Genomic DNA, 24,964 nt, shown 5'->3' with positions numbered 1-24,964 from the left:
TTAGTGAGAAAGCTTATAGGACCTGGTATTCCCAAGTCTCCCATACAGGTCCTGACCAGGCCCAACCCTGGATTGCTTCCGAGATCAGACAGGATTGGGCTTTTTCAGGGTGGTATGGCCGTAAGCGAAGGACAATTTTTGAAAAATCTCTGAAAAATCCCTTGTGTATTTGTCAAAGTATGATTGTGTCGCCCACTGCAAAGACTAGATTCTTGCATATGGAGGTAAAAGGCTAAGTTAAACAGTTGTCTTCATCACTGTTGCTCTTTTTTCGAGTAACAATCGGCTCCCACCCCATTTCTTGTCTCTAAAATGCCAGCACTGAGACATTATTGCTAGGGACAAATCAAAGGAGGTTTATTACCAACAAGTGTGTGCAGTTCGTGTGGAACACCTGGCTTTAAAATTATTCAATGACGAAACTGTTCAAAGATGTGGTGAAGTGAAAAAAACTGTATTTTATAACAAATTAGTGATTAAGCTTACAGCACCTGGTATTCCCAAGAGGTCTCCCATAAAGGTACTGACCAGGAACAACCCTGGATTGCTTCCGAGATCAGACGGGATTGGGCTTTTTCAGGGTGGTATGGCCGTAAGCGAAGGACAATCTTTGAAAAATCTCTGAAAAATCCCTTGTGTATTTGTCAAAGTATGATTGTGTCGCCCACTGCAAAGACTAGATTCTTGCATATGGAGGTAAAAGGCTAAGTTAAACAGTTGTCTTCATCACTGTTGCTCTTTTTTCGAGTAACAATCGGTTCCCACCCCATTTCTTGTCTCTAAAATGCCAGCACTGAGACATTATTGCTAGGGACAAATCAAAGGAGGTTTATTACCAACAAGTGTGTGCAGTTCGTGTGGAACACCTGGCTTTAAAATTATTCAATGACGAAGCTGTTCAAAGATGTGGTGAAGTGAAAAAAACTGTATTTTATAACAAATTAGTGAAAAAGCTTACAGCACCTGGTATTCCCAAGAGGTCTCCCATACAGGTAGTGACCAGCTCCAACCCTGGATTGCTTCCGAGATCAGGCGGGATGGGGCTTTTTCAGGGTGGTATGGCCGTAAGCGAAGGAAATTCCTTGAAAAATCTCTGAAAAATCCCTTGTGTATTTGTCAAGGTATGATTGTGTCTCCCACTGCAAAGACTAGATTCTTGCATATAGAGGTAAAAGGCTAAGTTAAACAGTTGTCTTCATCACTGTTGCTCTTTTTTCGAGTAACAATCGGCTCCCACCCCATTTCTTGTCTCTAAAATGCCAGCACTGAGACATTATTGCTAGGGACAAATCAAAGGAGGTTTATTACCAACAAGTGTGTGCAGTTCGTGTGGACCACCTGGCTTTAAAATTATTCAATGACGAAGCTGTTCAAAGATGTGGTGAAGTGAAAAAAACTGTATTTTATAACAAATTAGTGAAAAAGCTTACAGCACCTGGTATTCCCAAGAGGTCTCCCATACAGGTACTGACCAGGGCCAACCCTGGATTGATTCCGAGATCAGACGGGATCGGGCTTTTTCAGGGTTGTATGGCTGTAAGCGCAGGAAAAACCTTGAAAAATCTCTGAAAAATCCCTTGTGTATTTGTCAAGGTATGATTGTGTCGCCCACTGCAAAGACCAGATTCTTGCATATAGAGGTAAAAGGCTAAGTTAAACAGTTGTCTTCATCATTGTTGCTCTTCTTTAGACTCTAACAATTGGCTCGCACCCCATTTCTTGTCTAAAATGCCAGCACTGAGACATTATTGCTAGGGACAAATCAAAGGAGGTTTATTACCAACAAGTGTGTGCAGTTCGTGTGGAACACCTGGCTTTAAAATTATTCAATGACGAAGCTGTTCAAAGCTGTGGTGAAGTGAAAAAAATTGTATTTTATAACAAATTAGTGAAAAAGGTTACAGCACCTGGTATTCCCAAGAGGTCTCCCATACAGGTACTGACCAGGCCCAACCCTGGATTGCTTCCGAGATCAGACGGGATCGGGCTTTTTCAGGGTGGTATGGCCGTAAACGAAGGACAATCTTTGAAAAATCTCTGAAAAATCCCTTGTGTATTTGTCAAAGTATGATTGTGTCGCCCACTGCAAAGACTAGATTCTTGCATATGGAGGTAAAAGGCTAAGTTAAACAGTTGTCTTCATCACTGTTGCTCTTTTTTCGAGTAACAATCGGCTCCCACCCCATTTCTTGTCTCTAAAATGCCAGCACTGAGACATTATTGCTAGGGACAAATCAAAGGAGGTTTATTACCAACAAGTGTGTGCAGTTCGTGTGGAACACCTGGCTTTAAAATTATTCAATGACGAAGCTGTTCAAAGATGTGGTGAAGTGAAAAAAACTGTATTTTATAACAAATTAGTGAAAAAGCTTAAAGCACCTGGTATTCCCAAGAGGTCTCCCATACAGGTACTGACCAGGCCCAACCCTGGATTGCTTCCGAGATCAGACGGGATCGGGCTTTTTCAGGGTGGTATGGCTGTAAGCCATGGAAAAACCTTGAAAAATCTCTGAAAAATCCCTTGTGTAATTGTCAAGGTATGATTGTGTCGCCCACTGCAAAGACTAGATTCTTGCATACAGAGGTAAAAGGCTAAGTTAAACAGTTGCCTTCATCACTGTTGCTCTTTTTTCGAGTAACAATCGGCTCCCACCCCATTTCTTGTCTCTAAAATGCCAGCACTGAGAGATTATTGCTAGGGACAAATCAAAGGAGGTTTATTACCAACAAGTGTGTGCAGTTCGTGTGGAACACCTGGCTTTAAAATTATTCAATGACGAAACTGTTCAAAGATGTGGTGAAGTGAAAAAAACTGTATTTTATAACAAATTAGTGAAAAAGCTTACAGCACCTGGTATTCCCAAGAGGTTTGCCATACAGGTACTGACCAGGCCCAACCCTGGATTGCTTCCCAGATCAGACGGGGTCGGGCTTTTTCAGGGTGGTATGGCTGTAAGCGAAGGACAAACCTTGAAAAATCTCTGAAAAATCCCTTGTGTATATGTCAAGGTATGATTGTGTCGCCCACTGCAAAGACTAGATTCTTGCATATGGAGGTAAAAGGCTAAGTTAAACAGTTGTCTTCATCACTGTTGCTCTTTTTTCGAGTAACAATCGGCTCCCACCCCATTTCTTGTCTCTAAAATGCCAGCACTGAGACATTATTGCTAGGGACAAATCAAAGGAGGTTTATTACCAACAAGTGTGTGCAGTTCGTGTGGAACACCTGGCTTTAAAATTATTCAATGACGAAGCTGTTCAAAGCTGTGGTGAAGTGAAAAAAATTGTATTTTATAACAAATTAGTGAAAAAAGCTTACAGCACCTGGTATTCCCAAGAGGTCTCCCATACAGGTACTGACCAGGCACAACCCTGGATTGCTTCCGAGATCAAACGGGATCGGGCTTTTTCAGGGTGGTATGGCCATAAGCGATGGAAAAACCTTGAAAAATCTTTGAAAAATCCCTTGTGTATTTGTCAAAGTAGGATTGTGTCGCCCACTGCAAAGACTAGATTCTTGCATATGGAGGTAAAAGGCTAAGTTAAACAGTTGTCTTCATCACTGTTGCTCTTTTTTCGAGTAACAATCGGCTCCCACCCCATTTCTTGTCTCTAAAATGCCAGCACTGAGACATTATTGCTAGGGACAAATCAAAGGAGGTTTATTACCAACAAGTGTGTGCAGTTCGTGTGGAACACCTGGCTTTAAAATTATTCAATGACGAAGCTGTTCAAAGATGTGGTGAAGTGAAAAAAACTGTATTTTATAACAAATTAGTGAAAAAGCTTACAGCACCTGGTATTCCCAAGAGGTCTCCCATACAGGTACTGACCAGGCCCAACCCTGGATTTCTTTCGAGATCAGGCGGGATGGGGCTTTTTCAGGGTGGTATGGCCGTAAGCTAAGGAAATCCTTGAAAAATCTCTGAAAAACTCCCTTGTGTATTTGTCAAGGTATGATTGTGTCTCCCACTACAAAGACTAGATTCTTGCATATAGAGGTAAAAGGCTAAGTTAAACAGTTGTCTTCATCACTGTTGCTCTTTTTTCGAGTAACAATCGGCTCCCACCCCATTTCTTGTCTCTAAAATGCCAGCACTGAGACATTATTGCTAGGGAGAAATCAAAGGAGGTTTATTACCAACAAGTGTGTGCAGTTCGTGTGGAACACCTGGCTTTAAAATTATTCAATGACGAAGCTGTTCAAAGATGTGGTGAAGTGAAAAAAAACTGTATTTTATAACAAATTAGTGAAAAAACTTGCAGCACCTGGTATTCCCCAGAGGTCTCCCATACAGGTACTGACCAGGCCCAACCCTGGATTGATTCCGAGATCAGACGGGATCGGGCTTTTTCAGGGTGGTATGGCCGTAAGCAATGGAAAATCCTTGAAAAATCTTTGAAAAATCCCTTGTGTATTTGTCAAAGTATGATTGTGTCGCCCACTGCAAAGACCAGATTCTTGCATATAGAGGTAAAAGGCTAAGTTAAACAGTTGTCTTCATCATTGCTGCTCTTCTTTAGACTCTAACAATTGGCTCCCACCCCATTTCTTGTCTCTAAAATGCCAGCACTGAGACATTAATGCTAGGGACAAATCAAAGGAGGTTTATTACCAACAAGTGTGTGCAATTCGTGTGGAACACCTGGCTTTAAAATTATTCAATGACGAAGCTGTTCAAAGCTGTGGTGAAGCTAAAAAAATTGTATTTTATAACAAATTAGTGAGAAAGCTTACAGCACCTGGTATTCCCAAGAGGTATCCCATACAGGTAATGACCAGGCCCAACCCTGGATTGCTTCCGAGATCAGACGGGATTGGACTTTTTCAGGGTGGTATGGCCGTAAGCGAAGGACAATCTTTGAAAAATCTCTGAAAAATCCCTTGTGTATTTGTCAAAGTATGATTGTGTCGCCCACTGCAAAGACTAGATTCTTGCATATGGAGGTAAAAGGCTAAGTTAAACAGTTGTCTTCATCACTGTTGCTATTTTTTCGAGTAACAATCGGCTCCCACCCCATTTCTTGTCTCTAAAATGCCAGCACTGAGACATTATTGCTAGGGACAAATCAAAGGAGGTTTATTACCAACAAGTGTGTGCAGTTCGTGTGGACCACCTGGCTTTAAAATTATTCAATGACGAAGCTGTTCAAAGATGTGGTGAAGTGAAAAAAACTGTATTTTATAACAAATTAGTGAAAAAGCTTACAGCACCTGGTAATCCCAAGAGGTCTCCCATACAGGTAGTGACCAGGCCCAACCCTGGATTGCTTCCAAGATCAGACGGGATCGGGCTTTTTCAGGGTGGTATGGCTGTAAGCGATGGAAAGACCTTGAAAAATCTCTGAAAAATCCCTTGTGTATTTGACAAGGTATGATTGTGTCGCCCACTGCAAAGACTAGATTCTTGCATATAGAGGTAAAAGGCTAAGTTAAACAGTTGTCTTCATCATTGTTGCTCTTCTTTAGACTCTAACAATTGGCTCCCACCCCATTTCTTGTCTCTAAAATGCCAGCACTGAGACATTATTGCTAGGGACAAATCAAAGGAGCTTTATTACCAACAAGTGTGTGCAGTTCGTGTGGAACACCTGGCTTTAAAATTATTCAATGACGAAACTGTTCAAAGATGTGGTGAAGCGAAAAAAACTGTATTTTATAACAAATTAGTGAAAAAGCTCACAGCACCTGGTATTCCCAAGAGGTCTCCCATACAGGTACTGACCAGGCCCAACCCTGGATTGCTTCCAAGATCAGACGGGATCGGGCTTTTTCAGGGTGGTATGGCCGTAAGCGAAGGAAATTCCTTGAAAAATCTCTGAAAAATCCCTTGTGTATTTGTCAAGGTATGATTGTGTCGCCCACTGCAAAGACTAGATTCTTGCATATGGAGGTAAAAGGCTAAGTTAAACAGTTGTCTTCATCATGATGCTCTTCTTTAGACTCTAACAATTTGCTCCCACCCCATTTCTTGTCTCTAAAATGCCAGCACTGAGACATTATTGCTAGGGACAAATCAAAGGAGGTTTATTACCAACAAGTGTGTGCAGTTCGTGTGGAACACCTGGCTTTAAAATTATTCAATGACGAAGCTGTTCAAAGATGTGGTGAAGTGAAAAAAACTGTATTTTATAACAAATTAGTGAAAAAGCTTACAGCACCTGGTATTCCCAAGAGGTCTCCCATACAGGTACTGACCAGGCCCAACCCTGGATTGATTCCGAGATCAGACGGGATCGGGCTTTTTCAGGGTGGTATAGCTGTAAGCCATGGAAAAACCTTGAAAAATCTCTGAAAAATCCCTTGTGTATTTGTCAAGGTATGATTGTGTCGCCCACTGCAAAGACTAGATTCTTGCATACAGAGGTAAAAGGCTAAGTTAAACAGTTGCCTTCATCACTGTTGCTCTTTTTTCGAGTAACAATCGGCTCCCACCCCATTTCTTGTCTCTAAAATGCCAGCACTGAGAGATTATTGCTAGGGACAAATCAAAGGAGGTTTATTACCAACAAGTGTGTGCAGTTCGTGTGGAACACCTGGCTTTAAAATTATTCAATGACGAAACTGTTCAAAGATGTGGTGAAGTGAAAAAAACTGTATTTTATAACAAATTAGTGAAAAAGCTTACAGCACCTGGTATTCCCAAGAGGTCTGCCATACAGGTACTGACCAGGCCCAACCCTTGATTGCTTCCCAGATCAGACGGGGCCGGGCTTTTTCAGGGTGGTATGGCCGTAAGCGAAGGACACACCTTGAAAAATCTCTGAAAAATCCCTTGTGTATATGTCAAAGTATGATTGTGTCGCCCACTGCAAAGACTAGATTCTTGCATATGGAGGTAAAAGGCTAAGTTAAACAGTTGTCTTCATCACTGTTGCTCTTTTTTCGAGTAACAATCGGCTACCACCCCATTTCTTGTCTCTAAAATGCCAGCACTGAGGCATTATTGCTAGGGACAAATCAAAGGAGGTTTATTACCAACAAGTGTGTGCAGTTCGTGTGGAACACCTGGCTTTAAAATTATTCAATGACGAAGCTGTTCAAAGATGTGGTGAAGTGAAAAAAATTGTATTTTATAACAAATTAGTGAAAAAAGCTTACGGCACCTGGTATTCCCAAGAGGTCTCCCATACAGGTACTGACCAGGCCCAACCCTGGATTGCTTCCGAGATCAGACGGGATCGGGCTTTTTCAGGGTGGTATGGCCATAAGCGATGGAAAAACCTTGAAAAATCTTTGAAAAATCCCTTGTGTATTTGTCAAAGTATGATTGTGTTGCCCACTGCAAAGACTAGATTCTTGCATATAGAGGTAAAAGGCTAAGTTAAACAGTTGTCTTCATCATTGTTGCTCTTCTTTAGACTCTAACAATTGGCTCCCACCCCATTTCTTGTCTCTAAAATGCCAGCACTGAGACATTTTTGCTAGGGACAAATCAAAGGAGGTTTATTACCAACAAGTGTGTGCAGTTCGTGTGGAACACCTGGCTTTAAAATTATTCAATGACGAAGCTGTTCAAAGATGTGGTGAAGTGAAAAAAACTGTATTTTATAACAAATTAGTGAAAAAGCTTACAGCACCTGGTATTCCCAAGAGGTCTCCCATACAGGTACTGACCAGGCCCAACCCTGGATTGCTTCCGAGATCAGACGGGACCAGGCTTTTTCAGGGTGGTATGGCTGTAAGCGATGGAAGAACCTTGAAAAATCTCTGAAAAATCTCTTGTGTATTTGTCAAGGTATGATTGTGTCGCCCACTGCAAAGACTAGATTCTTGCATACAGAGGTAAAAGGCTAAGTTAAACAGTTGCCTTCATCACTGTTGCTCTTTTTTCGAGTAACAATCGGCTCCCACCCCATTTCTTGTCTCTAAAATGCCAGCACTGAGAGATTATTGCTAGGGACAAATCAAAGGAGGTTTATTACCAACAAGTGTGTGCAGTTCGTATGGAACACCTGGCTTTAAAATTATTCAATGACGAAGCTGTTCAAAGCTGTGGTGAAGTGAAAAAAATTGTATTTTATAACAAATTAGTGAAAAAGCTTACAGCCCCTGGTATTCCCAAGAGGTCTCCCATACAGGTACTGACCAGGCCCAACCCTGGATTGCTTCCGAGATCAGACGGGATTGGGCTTTTTCAGGGTGGTATGGCCGTAAGCGAAGGACAAACTTTGAAAAATCTCTGAAAAATCCCTTGTGTATTTGTTAAAGTATGATTGTGTCGCCCACTGCAAAGACTAGATTCTTGCATATGGAGGTAAAAGGCTAAGTTAAACAGTTGTCTTCATCACTGTTGCTCTTTTTTCGAGTAACAATCGGCTCCCACCCCATTTCTTGTCTCTAAAATGCCAGCACTGAGACATTATTGCTAGGGACAAATCAAAGGAGGTTTATTACCAACAAGTGTGTGCAGTTCGTGTGGAACACCTGGCTTTAAAATTATTCAATGACGAAACTGTTCAAAGATGTGGTGAAGTGAAAAAAACTGTATTTTATAACAAATTAGTGAAAAAGCTTACAGCACCTGGTATTCCCAAGAGGTCTCCCATACAGGTACTGACCAGGCCCAACCCTGGATTGCTTCCGAGATCAGACGGGATCGGGCTTTTTCAGGGTGGTATGGCCATAAGCGAAGGAAATTCCTTGAAAAATCTCTGAAAAATCCCTTGTGTATTTGTCAAGTTATGATTGTGTCGCCCACAGCAAAGACTAGATTCTTGCATATGGAGGTAAAAGGCTAAGTTAAACAGTAGTCTTCACCATGTTGCTCTTCTTTAGACTCTAACAATTGGCTCCCACCCCATTTCTTGTCTCTAAAATGCCAGCACTGAGACATTATTGCTAGGGACAAATCAAAGGAGGTTTACTACCAACATGTGTGTGCAGTTCGTGTGGAACACCTGGCTTTAAAATTATTCAATGAGGAACCTGTTCAAAGCTGTGGTGAAGTGAAAAAAACTGTATTTTATAACAAATTAGTGAAAAAGCTTACAGCACCTGGTATTCCAAAGAGGTGTCCATACAGGTACTGACCAGGCCCAACCCTGGATTGCTTCCGAGATAGGACGGCATCAGGCTTTTTCAGGGTGGTATGGCTGTAAGCGATGGAAAAACCTTGAAAAATCTCTGAAAAATCCCTTGTGTATTTGTCAAGGTATGATTGTGTCGCCCACTGCAAAGACTAGATTCTTGCATACAGAGGTAAAAGGCTAAGTTAAAAAGTTGCCTTCATCACTGTTGCTCTTTTTTCGAGTAACAATCGGCTCCCACCCCATTTCTTGTCTCTAAAATGCCAGCACTGAGACATTATTGCTAGGGACAAATCAAAGGAGGTTTATTACCAACAAGTGTGTGCAGTTCGTGTGGAACACCTGGCTTTAAAATTATTCAATGACGAAACTGTTCAAAGATGTGGTGAAGTGAAAAAACTGTATTTTATAACAAATTAGTGAAAAAGCTTACAGCACCTGGTATTCCCAAGAGGTCTCCCATACAGGTACTGACCAGGCCCAACCCTGGATTGCTTCCGAGATCAGGCGGGATCGGGCTTTTTCAGGGTGGATTTGCCGTAAGCGAAGGAAATTCCTTGAAAAATCTCTGAAAAATCCCTTGTGTATTTGTCAAGGTATGATTGTGTCTCCCACTGCAAAGACTAGATTCTTGCATATAGAGGTAAAAGGCTAAGTTAAACAGTTGTCTTCATCATTGTTGCTCTTCTTTAGACTCTAACAATTGGCTCCCACCCCATTTCTTGTCTCTAAAATGCCAGCACTGAGACATTAATGCTAGGGACAAATCAAAGGAGGTTTTTTACCAACAAGTGTGTGCAGTTCGTGTGGAACACCTGGCTTTAAATTTATTCAATGACGAAGCTGTTCAAAGCTGTGGTGAAGTGAAAAAAATTGTATTTTATAACAAATTAGTGAAAAAGCTTACAGCACCTGGTATTCCCAAGAGGTCTCCCATACAGGTCCTGACCAGGCCCAACCCTGGATTGCTTCCGAGATCAGACGGGATTGGGCTTTTTCAGGGTGGTATGGCCGTAAGCGAAGGACAATTTTTGAAAAATCTCTGAAAAATCCCTTGTGTATTTGTCAAAGTATGATTGTGTCGCCCACTGCAAAGACTAGATTCTTGCATATGGAGGTAAAAGGCTAAGTTAAACAGTTTTCTTCATCACTGTTGCTCTTTTTTCGAGTAACAATCGGCTCCCACCCCATTTCTTGTCTCTAAAATGCCAGCACTGAGACATTAATTCTAGGGACAAATCAAAGGAGGTTTATTACCAGCAAGTGTGTGCAGTTCGTGTGGAACACCTGGCTTTAAAATTAATCAATGACGAAACTGTTCAAAGATGTGGTGAAGTGAAAAAAACTGTATTTTATAACAAATTAGTGAAAAAGCTTACAGCACCTGGTATTCCCAAGAGGTCTCCCATACAGGTAGTGACCAGCTCCAACCCTGGATTGCTTCCGAGATCAGGCGGGATGGGGCTTTTTCAGGGTGGTATGGGCGTAAGCGAAGGAAATTCCTTGAAAAATCTCTGAAAAATCCCTTGTGTATTTGTCAAGGTATGATTGTGTCTCCCACTGCAAAGACTAGATTCTTGCATATAGAGGTAAAAGGCTAAGTGAAACAGTTGTCTTCATCACTGTTGCTCTTTTTTCGAGTAACAATCGGCTCCCACCCCATTTCTTGTCTCTAAAATGCCAGCACTGAGACATTATTGCTAGGGACAAATCAAAGGAGGTTTATTACCAACAAGTGTGTGCAGTTCGTGTGGAACACCTGGCTTTAAAATTATTCAATGACGAAGCTGTTCAAAGATGTGGTGAAGTGAAAAAAACTGTATTTTATAAAAAATTAGTGAAAAAGCTTACAGCACCTGGTATTCCCAAGAGGTCTCCCATACAGGTACTGACCAGGCCCAACCCTGGATTGATTCCGAGATCAGACGGGATCGGGCTTTTTCAGGGTGGTATGGCCGTAAGCGATGGAAAAACATTGAAAAATCTTTGAAAAATCCCTTGTGTATTTGTCAAAGTATGATTGTGTCGCCCCCTGCAAAGACTAGATTTTTGCATATGGAGGTAAAAGGCCAAGTTAAACAGTTGTCTTCATCACTGTTGCTCTTTTTTCGAGTAACAATCGGCTCCCACCCCATTTCTTGTCTCTAAAATGCCAGCACTGAGACATTATTGCTAGGGACAAATCAAAGGAGGTTTATTACCAACAAGTGTGTGCAGTTCGTGTGGACCACCTGGCTTTAAAATTATTCAATGACGAAGCTGTTCAAAGATGTGGTAAAGTGAAAAAAACTGTATTTTATAACAAATTAGTGAAAAAGCTTACAGCACCTGGTATTCCCAAGAGGTCTCCCATACAGGTACTGACAAGGGCCAACCCTGGATTGATTCCGAGATCAGACGGGATCGGGCTTTTTCAGGGTTGTATGGCTGTGAGCGCAGGAAAAACCTTGAAAAATCTCTGAAAAATCCCTTGTGTATTTGTCAAGGTATGATTGTGTCGCCCACTGCAAAGACCAGATTCTTGCATATGGAGGTAAAAGGCTAAGTTAAACAGTTGTCTTCATCATTGTTGCTCTTCTTTAGACTCTAACAATTGGCTCCTACCCCATTTCTTGTCTCTAAAATGCCAGCACTGAGACATTATTGCTAGGGACAAATCAAAGGAGGTTCATTACAAACAAGTGTGTGCAGTTCGTGTGGAACACCTGGCTTTAAAATTATTCAATGACGAAGCTGTTCAAAGCTGTGGTGAAGTGAAAAAAATTGTATTTTATAACAAATTAGTGAAAAAGGTTACAGCACCTGGTATTCCCAAGAGGTCTCCCATACAGGTACTGACCAGGCCCAACCCTGGATTGCTTCCGAGATCAGACGGGATTGGGCTTTTTCAGGGTGGTATGGCCGTAAGCGAAGGACAATCTTTGAAAAATCTCTAAAAAATCCCTTGTGTATTTGTCAAAGTATGATTGTGTCGCCCACTGCAAAGACTAGATTCTTGCATATGGAGGTAAAAGGCTAAGTTAAACAGTTGTCTTCATCACTGTTGCTCTTTTTTCGAGTAACAATCGGCTCCCACCCCATTTCTTGTCTCTAAAATGCCAGCACTGAGACATTATTGCTAGGGACAAATCAAATGAGGTTTATTACCAACAAGTGTGTGCAGTTCATGTGGAACACCTGGCTTTAAAATTATTCAATGACGAAGCTGTTCAAAGATGTGGTGAAGTGAAAAAAACTGTATTTTATAACAAATTAGTGAAAAAGCTTACAGCACCTGGTATTCCCAAGAGGTCTCCCATACAGGTACTGACCAGGCCCAACCCTGGATTGCTTCCGAGATCAGACGGGATCGGGCTTTTTCAGGGTGGTATGGCTGTAAGCCATGGAAAAACCTTGAAAAATCTCTGAAAAATCCCTTGTGTATTTGTCAAGGTATGACTGTGTCGCCCACTGCAAAGACTAGATTCTTGCATACAGAGGTAAAAGGCTAAGTTAAACAGTTGCCTTCATCACTGTTGCTCTTTTTTCGAGTAACAATCGGCTCCCACCCCATTTCTTGTCTCTAAAATGCCAGCACTGAGAGATTATTGCTAGGGACAAATCAAAGGAGGTTTATTACCAACAAGTGTGTGCAGTTCGTGTGGAACACCTGGCTTTAAAATTATTCAATGACAAAACTGTTCAAAGATGTGGTGAAGTGAAAAAAAACTGTATTTTATAACAAATTAGTGAAAAAGCTTACAGCACCTGGTATTCCCAAGAGGTCTGCCATACAGGTACTGACCAGGCCCAAACCTGGATTGCTTCCCAGATCAGACGGGATCGGGCTTTCTCAGGGTGGTATGGCCGTAAGCGAAGGACTCACCTTGAAAAATCTCTGAAAAATCCCTTGTGTATATGTCAAAGTATGATTGTGTCGCCCCCTGCAAAGACTAGATTTTTGCATATGGAGGTAAAAGGCCAAGTTAAACAGTTGTCTTCATCACTGTTGCTCTTTTTTCGAGTAACAATCGGCTCCCACCCCATTTCTTGTCTCTAAAATGCCAGCACTGAGACATTATTGCTAGGGACAAATCAAAGGAGGTTTATTACCAACAAGTGTGTGCAGTTCGTGTGGACCACCTGGCTTTAAAATTATTCAATGACGAAGCTGTTCAAAGATGTGGTAAAGTGAAAAAAACTGTATTTTATAACAAATTAGTGAAAAAGCTTACAGCACCTGGTATTCCCAAGAGGTCTCCCATACAGGTACTGACCAGGCCCAACCCTGGATTGATTCCGAGATCAGAGGGGATCGGGCTTTTTCAGGGTGGTAAGGCTGTAAGCGAAGGAAAAACCTTGAAAAATCTCTGAAAAATCCCTTGTGTATTTGTCAAGGTATGATTGTGTCGCCCACTGCAAAGACTAGATTGTTGCACATAGAGGTAAAAGGCTAAGTTAAACAGTTGTCTTCATCATTGTTGCTCTTCTTTAGACTCTAACAATTGGCTCCCACCCCATTTCTTGTCTCTAAAATGCCAGCACATTATTGCTAGGGACAAATCAAAGGAGGTTTATTACCAACAAGTGTGTCCAGTTCGTGTGGAACACCTGGCTTTAAAATTATTCAATGACGAAGCTGTTCAAAGATGTGGTGAAGTGAAAAAAACTGTATTTTATAACAAATTAGTGAAAAAGCTTGCAGCACCTGGTATTCCCAAGAGGTCTCCCATACAGGTACTGACCAGGCCCAACCCTGGATTGCTTCCGAGATCAGACGAGATCAGGCTTTTTCAGGGTGGTATGGCCGTAAGCGAATGACACACCTTGAAAAATCTCTGAAAAATCCCTTGTGTATATGTCAAAGTATGATTGTGTCGCCCACTGAAAAGACTAGATTCTTGCATATGGAGGTAAAAGGCTAAGTTAAACAGTTGTCTTCATCATTGTTGCTCTTCTTTAGACTCTAACAATTGGCTCCCACCCCATTTCTTGTCTCTAAAATGCCAGCACTGAGACATTATTGCTAGGGACAAATCAAAGGAGGTTTATTACCAACAAGTGTGTGCAGTTCGTGTGGAACACCTGGCTTTAAAATTATTCAATGACGAAGCTGTTCAAAGCTGTGGTGAAGTGAAAAATATTGTATTTTATAACAAATTAGTGAAAAAGCTTACAGCACCTGGTATTCCCAAGAGGTCTCCCATACAGGTACTGACCAGGCCCAACCCTGGATTGCTTCCGAGATCACACGGGATTGGGCTTTTTCAGGGTGGTATGGCCGTAAGCGAAGGACAATCTTTGAAAAATCTCTGAAAAATCCCTTGTGTATTTGTCAAAGTATGATTGTGTCGCCCACTGAAAAGACTAGATTCTTGCATATGGAGGTAAAAGGCTAAGTTAAACAGTTGTCTTCATCACTGTTGCTCTTTTTTCGAGTAACAATCGGCTCCCACCCCATTTCTTGTCTCTAAAATGCCAGCACTGAGACATTATTGCTAGGGACAAATCAAAGGCGGTTTATTACCAACAAGTGTGTGCAGTTCGTGTGGAACACCTGGCTTTAAAATTATTCAATGACGAAACTGTTCAAAGATGTGGTGAAGTGAAAAAAACTGTATTTTATAACAAATTAGTGAAAAAGCTTACAGCACCTGGTATTCCCAAGAGGTCTCCCATACAGGTACTGACCAGGCCCAACCCTGGATTGCTTCCGAGATCAGACGGGATCGGGCTTTTTCAGGGTGGTATGGCCGTAAGCGAAGGAAATTCCTTGAAAAATCTCTGAAAAATCCCTTGTGTATTTGTCAAGGTATGATTGTGTCGCCCACTGCAACGACAAGATTCTTGCATACAGAGGTAAAAGGCTAAGTTAAACAGTTGCCTTCATCACTGTTGCTCTTTTTTCGAGTAACAATCGGCTCCCACCCCATTTCTTGTCTCTAAAATGCCAGCACTGAGACATTATTGCTAGGGACAAATCAAAGGAGGTTTATTACCAACAAGTGTGTGCAGTTCGTGTGGAACACCTGGCTTTAAAATTATTCAATGACGAAGCTGTTCAAAGATGTGGTGAAGTGAAAAAAACTGTATTTTATAACAAATTAGTGAAAAAGCTTACAGCACCTGGTATTCCCAAGAGGTCTCCCATACAGGTACTGACCAGGCTTAACCCTGGATTGATTCCGAGATCAGAGGGGATCGGGCTTTTTCAGGGTGGTATGGCTGTAAGTGAAGGAAAAACCTTGAAACATCTCTGGAAAATCCCTTGTGTATTTGTCAAGGTATGATTGTGTCGCCCACTGCAAAGACTAGATTCTTGCATATAGAGGTAAAAGGCTAAGTTAAACAGTTGTCTTCATCATTGTTGCTCTTCTTTAGACTAACAATTGGCTCCCACCCCATTTCTTGTCTCTAAAATGCCAGCACTGAGACATTATTGCTAGGGACAAATCAAAGGAGGTTTATTACCAAGAAGTGTGTGCAGTTCGTGTGGAACACCTGGCTTTAAAATTATTCAATGACGAAGCTGTTCAAAGATGTGGTGAAGTGAAAAAAACTGTATTTTATAACAAATTAGTGAAAAAGCTTACAGCACCTGGTATTCCCAAGAGGTCTCCCATACAGGTACTGACCAGGCCCAACCCTGGATTGCTTCCGAGGATCAGACGGGATCGGGCTTTTTCAGGGTGGTATGGCCGTAAGCGAAGGACACACCTTGAAAAATCTCTGAAAAGTCCCTTGTGTATATGTCAAAGTATGATTGTGTCGCCCACTGCAAAGACTAGATTCTTGCATATGGAGGTAAAAGGCTAAGTTAAACAGTTGTCTTCATCACTGTTGCTCTTTTTTCGAGTAACAATCGGCTCCCACCCCATTTCTTGTCTCTAAAATGCCAGCACTGAGATTATTGCTAGTGACAAATCAAAGGTTTATTACCAACAAGTGTGTGCAGTTCGTGTGGAACACCTGGCTTTAAAATTATTCAATGACGAAGCTGTTCAAAGATGTGGTGAAGTGAAAAAAACTGTATTTTATAACAAATTAGTGAAAAAGCTTACAGCACCTGGTATTCCCAAGAGGTCTCCCATACAGGTACTGACCAGGCCCAACCCTGGATTGCTTCCGAAATCAGACGGGATCAGGCTTTTTCAGGGTGGTATGGCCGTAAGCGATGGAAAAACCTTGAAAAATCTTTGAAAAATCCCTTGTGTATTTGTCAAAGTATGATTGTGTCGCCCCCTGCAAAGACTAGATTTTTGCATATGGAGGTAAAAGGCTAAGTTAAACAGTTGTCCTCATCACTGTTGCTCTTTTTTCTAGTAACAATCGGCTCCCACCCCATTTCTAGTCTCTAAAATGCCAGCACTGAGACATTATTGCTAGGGACAAATCAAAGGAGGTTTATTACCAACAAGTGTGTGCAGTTCGTGTGGAACACCTGGCTTTAAAATTATTCAATGACGAAGCTGTTCAAAGATGTGGTGAAGTGAAAAAAACTGTATTTTTTAACAAATTAGTGAAAAGGCTTACAGCACCTGGTATTCCCAAGAGGTCTCCCATACAGGTACTGACCAGGCCCAACCCTGGATTGATTCCGAGATCAGAGGGGATCGGGCTTTTTCAGGGTGGTATGGCTGTCAGCGAAGGAAAAACCTGGAAACATCTCTGGAAAATCCCTGGTGTATTTGTCAAGGTATGATTGTGTCGCCCACTGCAAAGACTAGATTCTTGCATATAGAGGTAAAAGGCTAAGTTAAACAGCTGTCTTCATCATTGTTGCTCTTCTTTAGACTATAACAATTGGCTCCCACCCCATTTCTTGTCTCTAAAATGCCAGCACTGAGACATTATTGCTAGGGACAAATCAAAGGAGGTTTATTACCAACAAGTGTGTGCAGTTCGTGTGGAACACCTGGCTTTAAAATTATTCAATGACGAAGCTGTTAAAAGATGTGGTGAAGTGAAAAAAACTGTATTTTATAACAAATTAGTGAAAAAGCTTACAGCACCTGGTATTCCCAAGAGGTCTCCCATACAGGTACTGACCAGGCCCAATCCTGGATTGCTTACGAGATCAGACGGGATCGGGCTTTTTCAGGGTGGTATGGCCATAAGCGAAGGACACACTTTGAAAAATCTCTGAAAAGTCCCTTGTGTATATGTCAAAGTATGATTGTGTCGCCCACTGCAAAGACTAGATTCTTGCATATGGAGGTAAAATGCTAAGTTAAACAGTTGTCTTCATCACTGTTGCTCTTTTTTCGAGTAACAATCGGCTCCCACCCCATTTCTTGTCTCTAAAATGCCAGCACTGAGACATTATTGCTAGGGACAAATCAAAGGAGGTTTATTTCCAACAAGTGTGTGCAGTTTGTGTGGAACACCTGGCTTTAAAATTATTCAATGTCGAAGCTGTTCAAAGATGTGGTGAAGTGAAAAAAACTGTATTTTATAACAAATTAGTGAAAAAGCTTACAGCACCTGGTATTCCCAAGAGGTCTCCCATACAGGTACTGACCAGGCCCAACCCTGGATTGATTCCGAGATCAGAGGGGATCGGGCTTTTTCAGGGTGGTATGGCTGTAAGCGAAGGAAAAACCTTGAAAAATCTCTGAAAAATCCCTTGTGTATTTGTCAAGGTATGATTGTGTCGCCCACTGCAAAGACTAGATTCTTGCACATAGAGGTAAAAGGCTAAGTTAAACAGTTGTCTTCATCATTGTTGCTCTTCTTTAGACTCTAACAATTGGCTCCCACCCCATTTCTTGTCTCTAAAATGCCAGCACTGAGACATTATTGCTAGGGACAAATCAAAGGAGGTTTATTACCAACAAGTGTGTGCAGTTCGTGTGGAACACCTGGCTTTAAAATTATTCAATGACGAAGCTGTTCAAAGCTGTGGTGAAGTGAAAAATATTGTATTTTATAACAAATTAGTGAAAAAGCTTACAGCACCTGGTATTCCCAAGAGGTCTCCCATACAGGTACTGACCAGGCCCAACCCTGGATTGCTTCCGAGATCACACGGGATTGGGCTTTTTCAGGGTGGTATGGCCGTAAGCGAAGGACAATCTTTGAAAAATCTCTGAAAAATCCCTTGTGTATTTGTCAAAGTATGATTGTGTCGCCCACTGAAAAGACTAGATTCTTGCATATGGAGGTAAAAGGCTAAGTTAAACAGTTGTCTTCATCACTGTTGCTCTTTTTTCGAGTAACAATCGGCTCCCACCCCATTTCTTGTCTCTAAAATGCCAGCACTGAGACATTATTGCTAGGGACAAATCAAAGGCGGTTTATTACCAACAAGTGTGTGCAGTTCGTGTGGAACACCTGGCTTTAAAATTATTCAATGACGAAACTGTTCAAAGATGTGGTGAAGTGAAAAAAACTGTATTTTATAACAAATTAGTGAAAAAGCTTACAGCACCTGGTATTCCCAAGAGGTCTCCCATACAGGTACTGACCAGGCCCAACCCTGGATTGCTTCCGAGATCAGACGGGATCGGGCTTTTTCAGGGTGGTATGGCCGTAAGCGAAGGAAATTCCTTGAAAAATCTCTGAAAAATCCCTTGTGTATTTGTCAAGGTATGATTGTGTCGCCCACTGCAACGACAAGATTCTTGCATACAGAGGTAAAAGGCTAAGTTAAACAGTTGCCTTCATCACTGTTGCTCTTTTTTCGAGTAACAATCGGCTCCCACCCCATTTCTTGTCTCTAAAATGCCAGCACTGAGACATTATTGCTAGGGACAAATCAAAGGAGGTTTATTACCAACAAGTGTGTGCAGTTCGTGTGGAACACCTGGCTTTAAAATTATTCAATGACGAAGCTGTTCAAAGATGTGGTGAAGTGAAAAAAACTGTATTTTATAACAAATTAGTGAAAAAGCTTACAGCACCTGGTATTCCCAAGAGGTCTCCCATACAGGTACTGACCAGGCTTAACCCTGGATTGATTCCGAGATCAGAGGGGATCGGGCTTTTTCAGGGTGGTATGGCTGTAAGTGAAGGAAAAACCTTGAAACATCTCTGGAAAATCCCTTGTGTATTTGTCAAGGTATGATTGTGTCGCCCACTGCAAAGACTAGATTCTTGCATATAGAGGTAAAAGGCTAAGTTAAACAGTTGTCTTCATCATTGTTGCTCTTCTTTAGACTAACAATTGGCTCCCACCCCATTTCTTGTCTCTAAAATGCCAGCACTGAGACATTATTGCTAGGGACAAATCAAAGGAGGTTTATTACCAAGAAGTGTGTGCAGTTCGTGTGGAACACCTGGCTTTAAAATTATTCAATGACGAAGCTGTTCAAAGATGTGGTGAAGTGAAAAAAACTGTATTTTATAACAAATTAGTGAAAAAGCTTACAGCACCTGGTATTCCCAAGAGGTCTCCCAAACAGGTACTGACCAGGCCCAACCCTGGATTGCTTCCGAGATCAGACGGGATCGGGCTTTTTCAGGGTGGTATGGCTGTAAGCGATGGAAAAACCTTGAAAAATCTCTGAAAAATCCCTTGTGTATTTGTCAAGGTATGATTGTGTCGCCCACTGCAACGACTAGATTCTTGCATACAGAGGTAAAAGGCTAAGTTAAACAGTTGCCTTCATCACTGTTGCTGTTTTTTCGAGTAACAATCGGCTCCGACCCCATTTCTTGTCTCTAAAATGCCAGCACTGAGACATTATTGCTAGGGACAAATCAAAGGAGGTTTATTACCAACAAGTGTGTGCAGTTCGTGTGGAACACCTGGCTTTAAAATTATTCAATGACGAAGCTGTTCAAAGATGTGGTGAAGTGAAAAAAACTGTATTTTATAACAAATTAGTGAAAAAGCTTACAGCACCTGGTATTCCCAAGAGGTCTCCCATACAGGTACTGACCAGGCTTAACCCTGGATTGATTCCGAGATTAGAGGGGATCAGGCTTTTTCAGGGTGGTATGGCTGTAAACGAAGGAAAAACCTTGAAAAATCTCTGGAAAATCCCTTGTGTATTTGTCAAGGTATGATTGTGTCGCCCACTGCAAAGACTAGATTCTTGCATATAGAGGTAAAAGGCTAAGTTAAACAGTTGTCTTCATCATTGTTGCTCTTCTTTAGACTCTAACAATTGGCTCCCACCCCATTTCTTGTCTCTAAAATGCCAGCACTGAGACATTATTGCTAGGGACAAATCAAAAGAGGTTTATTACCAAGAAGTGTGTGCAGTTCGTGTGGAACACCTGGCGTTAAAATTATTCAATGACGAAGCTGTTCAAAGATGTGGTGAAGTGAAAAAAACTGTATTTTATAACAAATTAGTGAAAAAGCTTACAGCACCTGGTATTCCCAAGAGGTCTCCCATACAGGTACTGACCAGGCCCAACCCTGGATTGCTTCCGAGGATCAGACGGGATCGGGCTTTTTCAGGGTGGTATGGCCGTAAGCGAAGGACACACCTTGAAAAATCTCTGAAAAGTCCCTTGTGTATATGTCAAAGTATGATTGTGTCGCCCACTGCAAAGACTAGATTCTTGCATATGGAGGTAAAAGGCTAAGTTAAACAGTTGTCTTCATCACTGTTGCTCTTTTTTCGAGTAACAATCGGCTCCCACCCCATTTCTAGTCTCTAAAATGCCAGCACTGAGACATTATTGCTAGGGACAAATCAAAGGAGGTTTATTACCAACAAGTGTGTGCAGTTCGTGTGGAACACCTGGCTTTAAAATTATTCAATGACGAAGCTGTTCAAAGATTTGGTGAAGTGAAAAAAACTGTATTTTTTAACAAATTAGTGAAAAGGCTTACAGTACCTGGTATTCCCAAGAGGTCTCCCATACAGGTACTGACCAGGCCCAACCCTGGATTGATTCCGAGATCAGAGGGGATCGGGCTTTTTCAGGGTGGTATGGCTGTCAGCGAAGGAAAAACCTTGAAACATCTCTTGAAAATCCCTTGTGTATTTGTCAAGGTATGATTGTGTCGCCCACTGCAAAGACTAGATTCTTGCATATAGAGGTAAAAGGCTAAGTTAAACAGTTGTCTTCATCATTGTTGCTCTTCTTTAGACTCTAACAATTGGCTCCCACCCCATTTCTTGTCTCTAAAATGCCAGCACTGAGACATTATTGCTAGGGACAAATCAAAGGAGGTTTATTACCAACAAGTGTGTGCAGTTCGTGTGGAACACCTGGCTTTAAAATTATTCAATGACGAAGCTGTTCAAAGATGTGGTGAAGTGAAGAAAACTGTATTTTATAACAAATTAGTGAAAAAGCTTACAGCACCTGGTATTCCCAAGAGGTCTCCCATACAGGTACTGACCAGGCCCAATCCTGGATTGCTTCCCAGATCAGACGGGATCGGGCTTTTTCAGGGTGGTATGGCCATAAGCGAAGGACACACCTTGAAAAATCTCTGAAAAGTCCCTTGTGTATATGTCAAAGTATGATTGTGTTGCCCACTGCAAAGTCTAGATTCTTGCATATGGAGGTAAAAGGCTAAGTTAAACAGTTGTCTTCATCACTGTTGCTTTTTTTTCGAGTAACAATCGGCTCCCACCCCATTTCTTGTCTCTAAAATGCCAGCACTGAGGCATTATTGCTAGGAGCAAATCAAAGGAGGTTTATTACCAACAAGTGTGTGCAGTTCGTGTGGAACACCTGGCTTTAAAATTATTCAATGACGAAGCTGTTCAAAGATGTGGTGAAGTGAAAAAAACTGTATTTTATAACAAATTAGTGAAAAAGCTTACAGCACCTGGTATTCCCAAAAGGTCTCCCATACAGGTACTGACCAGGCCCAAACCTGGATTGATTCCGAGATCAGAGGGGATCGGGCTTTTTCAGGGTGGTATGGCTGTAAGCGATGGAAAAACCTTGAAACATCTCTTGAAAATCCCTTGTGTATTTGTCAAGCTATGATTGTGTCCCCCACTGCAAAGACTAGATTCTTGCATATAGAGGTTAAAGGCTAAGTTAAACAGTTGTCTTCATCATTGTTGCTCTTCTTTAGACTCTAACAATTGGCTCCCACCCCATTTCTTGTCTCTAAAATGCCAGCACTGAGACATTATTGCTAGGGACAAATCAAAGGAGGTTTATTACCAACAAGTGTGTGCAGTTCGTGTGGAACACCTGGCTTTAAAATTATTCAATGACGAAGCTGTTCAAAGCTGTGGTGAAGTGAAAAAAACTGTATTTTATAACAAATTAGTGAAAAAGCTTACAGCACCTGGTATTCCCAAGAGGTCTCCCAAACAGGTACTGACCAGGCCCAACCCTGGATTGCTTCCGAGATCAGACGGGATCGGGCTTTTTCAGGGTGGTATGGCCGTTAGCGAAGGACACACCTTGAAAAATCTCTGAAAAGTCCCTTGTGTATATGTCAAAGTATGATTGTGTTGCCCACTGCAAAGACTAGATTCTTGCATATGGAGGTAAAAGGCTAAGTTAAACAGTTGTCTTCATCACTGTTGCTCTTTTTTCGAGTAACAATCGGCTCCCACCCCATTTTTTGTCTCTAAAATGCCAGCACTGAGACATTATTGCTAGGGACAAATCAAAGGAGGTTTATTACCAACAAGTGTGTGCAGTTCGTGTGGAACACCTGGCTTTAAAATTATTCAATGACGAAGCTGTTCAAAGATGTGGTGAAGTGAAAAAAACTGTATTTTATAACAAATTAGTGAAAAAGCTTACAGCACCTGGTATTCCCAAGAGGTGTCCCATACAGGTACTGACCAGGCCCAACCCTGGATTGATTCCGAGATCAGAGGGGATCGGGCTTTTTTAGGGTGGTATGGCTGTAAGCGAAGGAAAAACCTTGAAAAATCTCTGAAAAATCCCTTGTGTATTTGTCAAGGTATGATTGTGTCGCCCACTGCAAAGACTAGATTCTTGCATATAGAGGTAAAAGGCTAAGTTTAGCAGTTGTCTTCATCATTGTTGCTCTTCTTTAGACTCTAACAATTGGCTCCCACCCCATTTCTTGTCTCTAAAATGCCAGCACTGAGACATTATTGCTAGGGACAAATCAAAGGAGGTTTATTACCAACAAGTGTGTGCAGTTCATGTGGAACACCTGGCTTTAAAATTATTCAATGATGAAGCTGTTCAAAGCTGTGGTGAAGTGAAAAAAAGTGTATTTTATAACAAATTAGTGAAAAAGCTTACAGCACCTGGTATTCCCAAGAGGTCTCCCATACAGGTACTGACCAGGCCCAACCCTGGATTGCTTCCGAGATCAGACGGGATAGGGCTTTTTCAGGGTGGTATGGCCGTAAGCGAAGGACACACCTTGAAAAATCTCTGAAAAATCCCTTGTGTATATGTCAAAGTATGATTGTGTCGCCCACTGCAAAGACTAGATTCTTGCATATGGAGGTAAAAGGCTAAGTTAAACAGTTGTCTTCATCACTGTTGCTTTTTTTTCGAGTAACAATCGGCTCCCACCCCATTTCTTGTCTCTAAAATGCCAGCACTGAGACATTATTGCTAGGGACAAATCAAAGGAGGTTTATTACCAACAAGTGTGTGCAGTTCGTGTGGAACACCTGGCTTTAAAATTATTCAATGACGAAGCTGTTCAAAGATGTGGTGAAGTGAAAAAAACTGTATTTTATAACAAATTAGTGAAAAAGCTTACAGCACCTGGTATTCCCAAGAGGTCTCCCATACAGGTACTGACCAGGCCCAACCCTGGATTGATTCCGAGATCAGACGGGATCGGGCTTTTTCAGGGTTGTATGGTTGTAAGGGCAGGAAAAACCTTGAAAAATTTCAGAAAAATCTCTTGTGTATTTGTCAAGGTATGATTTTGTCACCCACTGCAAAGACCAGATTCTTGCATATAGAGGTAAAAGGCTAAGTTAAACAGTTGTCTTCATCATTGTTGCTCTTCTTTAGACTCTAACAATTGGCTCCCACCCCATTTCTTGTCTCTAAAATGCCAGCACTGAGACATTATTGCTAGGGACAAATCAAAGGAGGTTTATTACCAACAAGTGTGTGCAGTTCGTGTGGAACACCTGGCTTTAAAATTATTCAATGACGAAGCTGTTCAAAGATGTGGTGAAGTGAAGAAAACTGTATTTTATAACAAATTAGTGAAAAAGCTTACAGCACCTGGTATTCCGAAGAGGTCTCCCATACAGGTACTGACCAGGCCCAATCCTGGATTGCTTCCCAGATCAGACGGGATCGGGCTTTTTCAGGGTGGTATGGCCATAAGCGAAGGACACACCTTGAAAAATCTCTGAAAAGTCCCTTGTGTATATGTCAAAGTATGATTGTGTTGCCCACTGCAAAGTCTAGATTCTTGCATATGGAGGTAAAAGGCTAAGTTAAACAGTTGTCTTCATCACTGTTGCTTTTTTTTCGAGTAACAATCGGCTCCCACCCCATTTCTTGTCTCTAAAATGCCAGCACTGAGACATTATTGCTAGGAGCAAATCAAAGGAGGTTTATTACCAACAAGTGTGTGCAGTTCGTGTGGAACACCTGGCTTTAAAATTATTCAATGACGAAGCTGTTCAAAGATGTGGTGAAGTGAAAAAAACTGTATTTTATAACAAATTAGTGAAAAAGCTTACAGCACCTGGTATTCCCAAAAGGTCTCCCATACAGGTACTGACCAGGCCCAAACCTGGATTGATTCCGAGATCAGAGGGGATCGGGCTTTTTCAGGGTGGTATGGCTGTAAGCGATGGAAAAACCTTGAAACATCTCTTGAAAATCCCTTGTGTATTTGTCAAGCTATGATTGTGTCCCCCACTGCAAAGACTAGATTCTTGCATATAGAGGTTAAAGGCTAAGTTAAACAGTTGTCTTCATCATTGTTGCTCTTCTTTAGACTCTAACAATTGGCTCCCACCCCATTTCTTGTCTCTAAAATGCCAGCACTGAGACATTATTGCTAGGGACAAATCAAAGGAGGTTTATTACCAACAAGTGTGTGCAGTTCGTGTGGAACACC

At 41.6% G+C, this 24,964-nt stretch overlaps 1 protein-coding gene, 10 non-coding genes and 41 pseudogenes across 11 annotated transcripts in view; all 52 read right to left on the bottom strand.

The window, feature by feature from the left end:
- The window catches only part of LOC129157530 (zinc finger protein 420), a 281,855-nt gene that overhangs the window by 189,193 nt on the left and 67,698 nt on the right, over window positions 1-24,964 (bottom strand). The gene's annotated exons all lie outside the window — the stretch shown is intronic.
- Window positions 480-598, bottom strand: LOC129158130 (5S ribosomal RNA; annotated as a pseudogene).
- LOC129158480 (5S ribosomal RNA) lies at window positions 952-1,070 on the bottom strand (annotated as a pseudogene).
- On the bottom strand, window positions 1,424-1,542 carry LOC129158225 (5S ribosomal RNA; annotated as a pseudogene).
- On the bottom strand, window positions 1,896-2,014 carry LOC129158361 (5S ribosomal RNA). Its single transcript, XR_011519559.1, has one exon. It is a non-coding gene; the product is annotated as a 5S ribosomal RNA (ribosomal RNA).
- Window positions 2,368-2,486, bottom strand: LOC129158353 (5S ribosomal RNA; annotated as a pseudogene).
- LOC129158532 (5S ribosomal RNA) lies at window positions 2,840-2,958 on the bottom strand (annotated as a pseudogene).
- Window positions 3,313-3,431, bottom strand: LOC129158114 (5S ribosomal RNA; annotated as a pseudogene).
- On the bottom strand, window positions 3,785-3,903 carry LOC129158164 (5S ribosomal RNA; annotated as a pseudogene).
- On the bottom strand, window positions 4,258-4,376 carry LOC129157719 (5S ribosomal RNA; annotated as a pseudogene).
- On the bottom strand, window positions 4,732-4,850 carry LOC129158351 (5S ribosomal RNA; annotated as a pseudogene).
- Window positions 5,204-5,322, bottom strand: LOC129158326 (5S ribosomal RNA; annotated as a pseudogene).
- Window positions 5,678-5,796, bottom strand: LOC129158029 (5S ribosomal RNA; annotated as a pseudogene).
- On the bottom strand, window positions 6,151-6,269 carry LOC129157861 (5S ribosomal RNA). The gene has a single exon (XR_011519316.1). It is a non-coding gene; the product is annotated as a 5S ribosomal RNA (ribosomal RNA).
- Window positions 6,623-6,741, bottom strand: LOC129158031 (5S ribosomal RNA; annotated as a pseudogene).
- LOC129157714 (5S ribosomal RNA) lies at window positions 7,096-7,214 on the bottom strand. The gene has a single exon (XR_011519442.1). It is a non-coding gene; the product is annotated as a 5S ribosomal RNA (ribosomal RNA).
- LOC129158175 (5S ribosomal RNA) lies at window positions 7,570-7,688 on the bottom strand (annotated as a pseudogene).
- On the bottom strand, window positions 8,042-8,160 carry LOC129158675 (5S ribosomal RNA; annotated as a pseudogene).
- On the bottom strand, window positions 8,514-8,632 carry LOC129158461 (5S ribosomal RNA). The gene has a single exon (XR_008560820.2). It is a non-coding gene; the product is annotated as a 5S ribosomal RNA (ribosomal RNA).
- Window positions 8,987-9,104, bottom strand: LOC129157926 (5S ribosomal RNA; annotated as a pseudogene).
- LOC129158791 (5S ribosomal RNA) lies at window positions 9,457-9,575 on the bottom strand (annotated as a pseudogene).
- On the bottom strand, window positions 9,931-10,049 carry LOC129158350 (5S ribosomal RNA; annotated as a pseudogene).
- Window positions 10,875-10,993, bottom strand: LOC129158004 (5S ribosomal RNA). The gene has a single exon (XR_011519956.1). It is a non-coding gene; the product is annotated as a 5S ribosomal RNA (ribosomal RNA).
- On the bottom strand, window positions 11,347-11,465 carry LOC139068000 (5S ribosomal RNA; annotated as a pseudogene).
- LOC129158425 (5S ribosomal RNA) lies at window positions 11,821-11,939 on the bottom strand (annotated as a pseudogene).
- LOC129158750 (5S ribosomal RNA) lies at window positions 12,293-12,411 on the bottom strand. The gene has a single exon (XR_011519335.1). It is a non-coding gene; the product is annotated as a 5S ribosomal RNA (ribosomal RNA).
- LOC129157962 (5S ribosomal RNA) lies at window positions 12,766-12,884 on the bottom strand (annotated as a pseudogene).
- On the bottom strand, window positions 13,238-13,356 carry LOC129157673 (5S ribosomal RNA; annotated as a pseudogene).
- Window positions 13,706-13,824, bottom strand: LOC129158049 (5S ribosomal RNA; annotated as a pseudogene).
- LOC129158269 (5S ribosomal RNA) lies at window positions 14,180-14,298 on the bottom strand (annotated as a pseudogene).
- On the bottom strand, window positions 14,652-14,770 carry LOC129158254 (5S ribosomal RNA). Its single transcript, XR_008560776.2, has one exon. It is a non-coding gene; the product is annotated as a 5S ribosomal RNA (ribosomal RNA).
- LOC129158083 (5S ribosomal RNA) lies at window positions 15,124-15,242 on the bottom strand (annotated as a pseudogene).
- On the bottom strand, window positions 15,596-15,715 carry LOC129158365 (5S ribosomal RNA; annotated as a pseudogene).
- LOC129157860 (5S ribosomal RNA) lies at window positions 16,064-16,182 on the bottom strand (annotated as a pseudogene).
- Window positions 16,536-16,654, bottom strand: LOC129158553 (5S ribosomal RNA; annotated as a pseudogene).
- Window positions 17,010-17,128, bottom strand: LOC129158845 (5S ribosomal RNA; annotated as a pseudogene).
- Window positions 17,482-17,600, bottom strand: LOC129157636 (5S ribosomal RNA). The gene has a single exon (XR_011519439.1). It is a non-coding gene; the product is annotated as a 5S ribosomal RNA (ribosomal RNA).
- On the bottom strand, window positions 17,956-18,074 carry LOC129157761 (5S ribosomal RNA; annotated as a pseudogene).
- On the bottom strand, window positions 18,428-18,546 carry LOC129158268 (5S ribosomal RNA). The gene has a single exon (XR_011519309.1). It is a non-coding gene; the product is annotated as a 5S ribosomal RNA (ribosomal RNA).
- On the bottom strand, window positions 18,900-19,018 carry LOC129158530 (5S ribosomal RNA; annotated as a pseudogene).
- On the bottom strand, window positions 19,372-19,490 carry LOC129158081 (5S ribosomal RNA). Its single transcript, XR_011519491.1, has one exon. It is a non-coding gene; the product is annotated as a 5S ribosomal RNA (ribosomal RNA).
- Window positions 19,844-19,962, bottom strand: LOC129158363 (5S ribosomal RNA; annotated as a pseudogene).
- On the bottom strand, window positions 20,318-20,437 carry LOC129157859 (5S ribosomal RNA; annotated as a pseudogene).
- LOC129158674 (5S ribosomal RNA) lies at window positions 20,791-20,909 on the bottom strand (annotated as a pseudogene).
- LOC129158843 (5S ribosomal RNA) lies at window positions 21,265-21,383 on the bottom strand (annotated as a pseudogene).
- Window positions 21,737-21,855, bottom strand: LOC129157635 (5S ribosomal RNA; annotated as a pseudogene).
- Window positions 22,211-22,329, bottom strand: LOC129157647 (5S ribosomal RNA; annotated as a pseudogene).
- LOC129157633 (5S ribosomal RNA) lies at window positions 22,683-22,801 on the bottom strand (annotated as a pseudogene).
- Window positions 23,157-23,275, bottom strand: LOC129157760 (5S ribosomal RNA; annotated as a pseudogene).
- Window positions 23,629-23,747, bottom strand: LOC129158731 (5S ribosomal RNA; annotated as a pseudogene).
- LOC129158414 (5S ribosomal RNA) lies at window positions 24,103-24,221 on the bottom strand (annotated as a pseudogene).
- On the bottom strand, window positions 24,575-24,693 carry LOC129158094 (5S ribosomal RNA; annotated as a pseudogene).

The sequence above is a fragment of the Nothobranchius furzeri genome, chromosome 2, assembly GCF_043380555.1.
Source record: "Nothobranchius furzeri strain GRZ-AD chromosome 2, NfurGRZ-RIMD1, whole genome shotgun sequence".
Taxonomy (NCBI): domain Eukaryota; kingdom Metazoa; phylum Chordata; class Actinopteri; order Cyprinodontiformes; family Nothobranchiidae; genus Nothobranchius; species Nothobranchius furzeri.
This window is presented reverse-complemented; position numbering and strand designations above follow the sequence as displayed.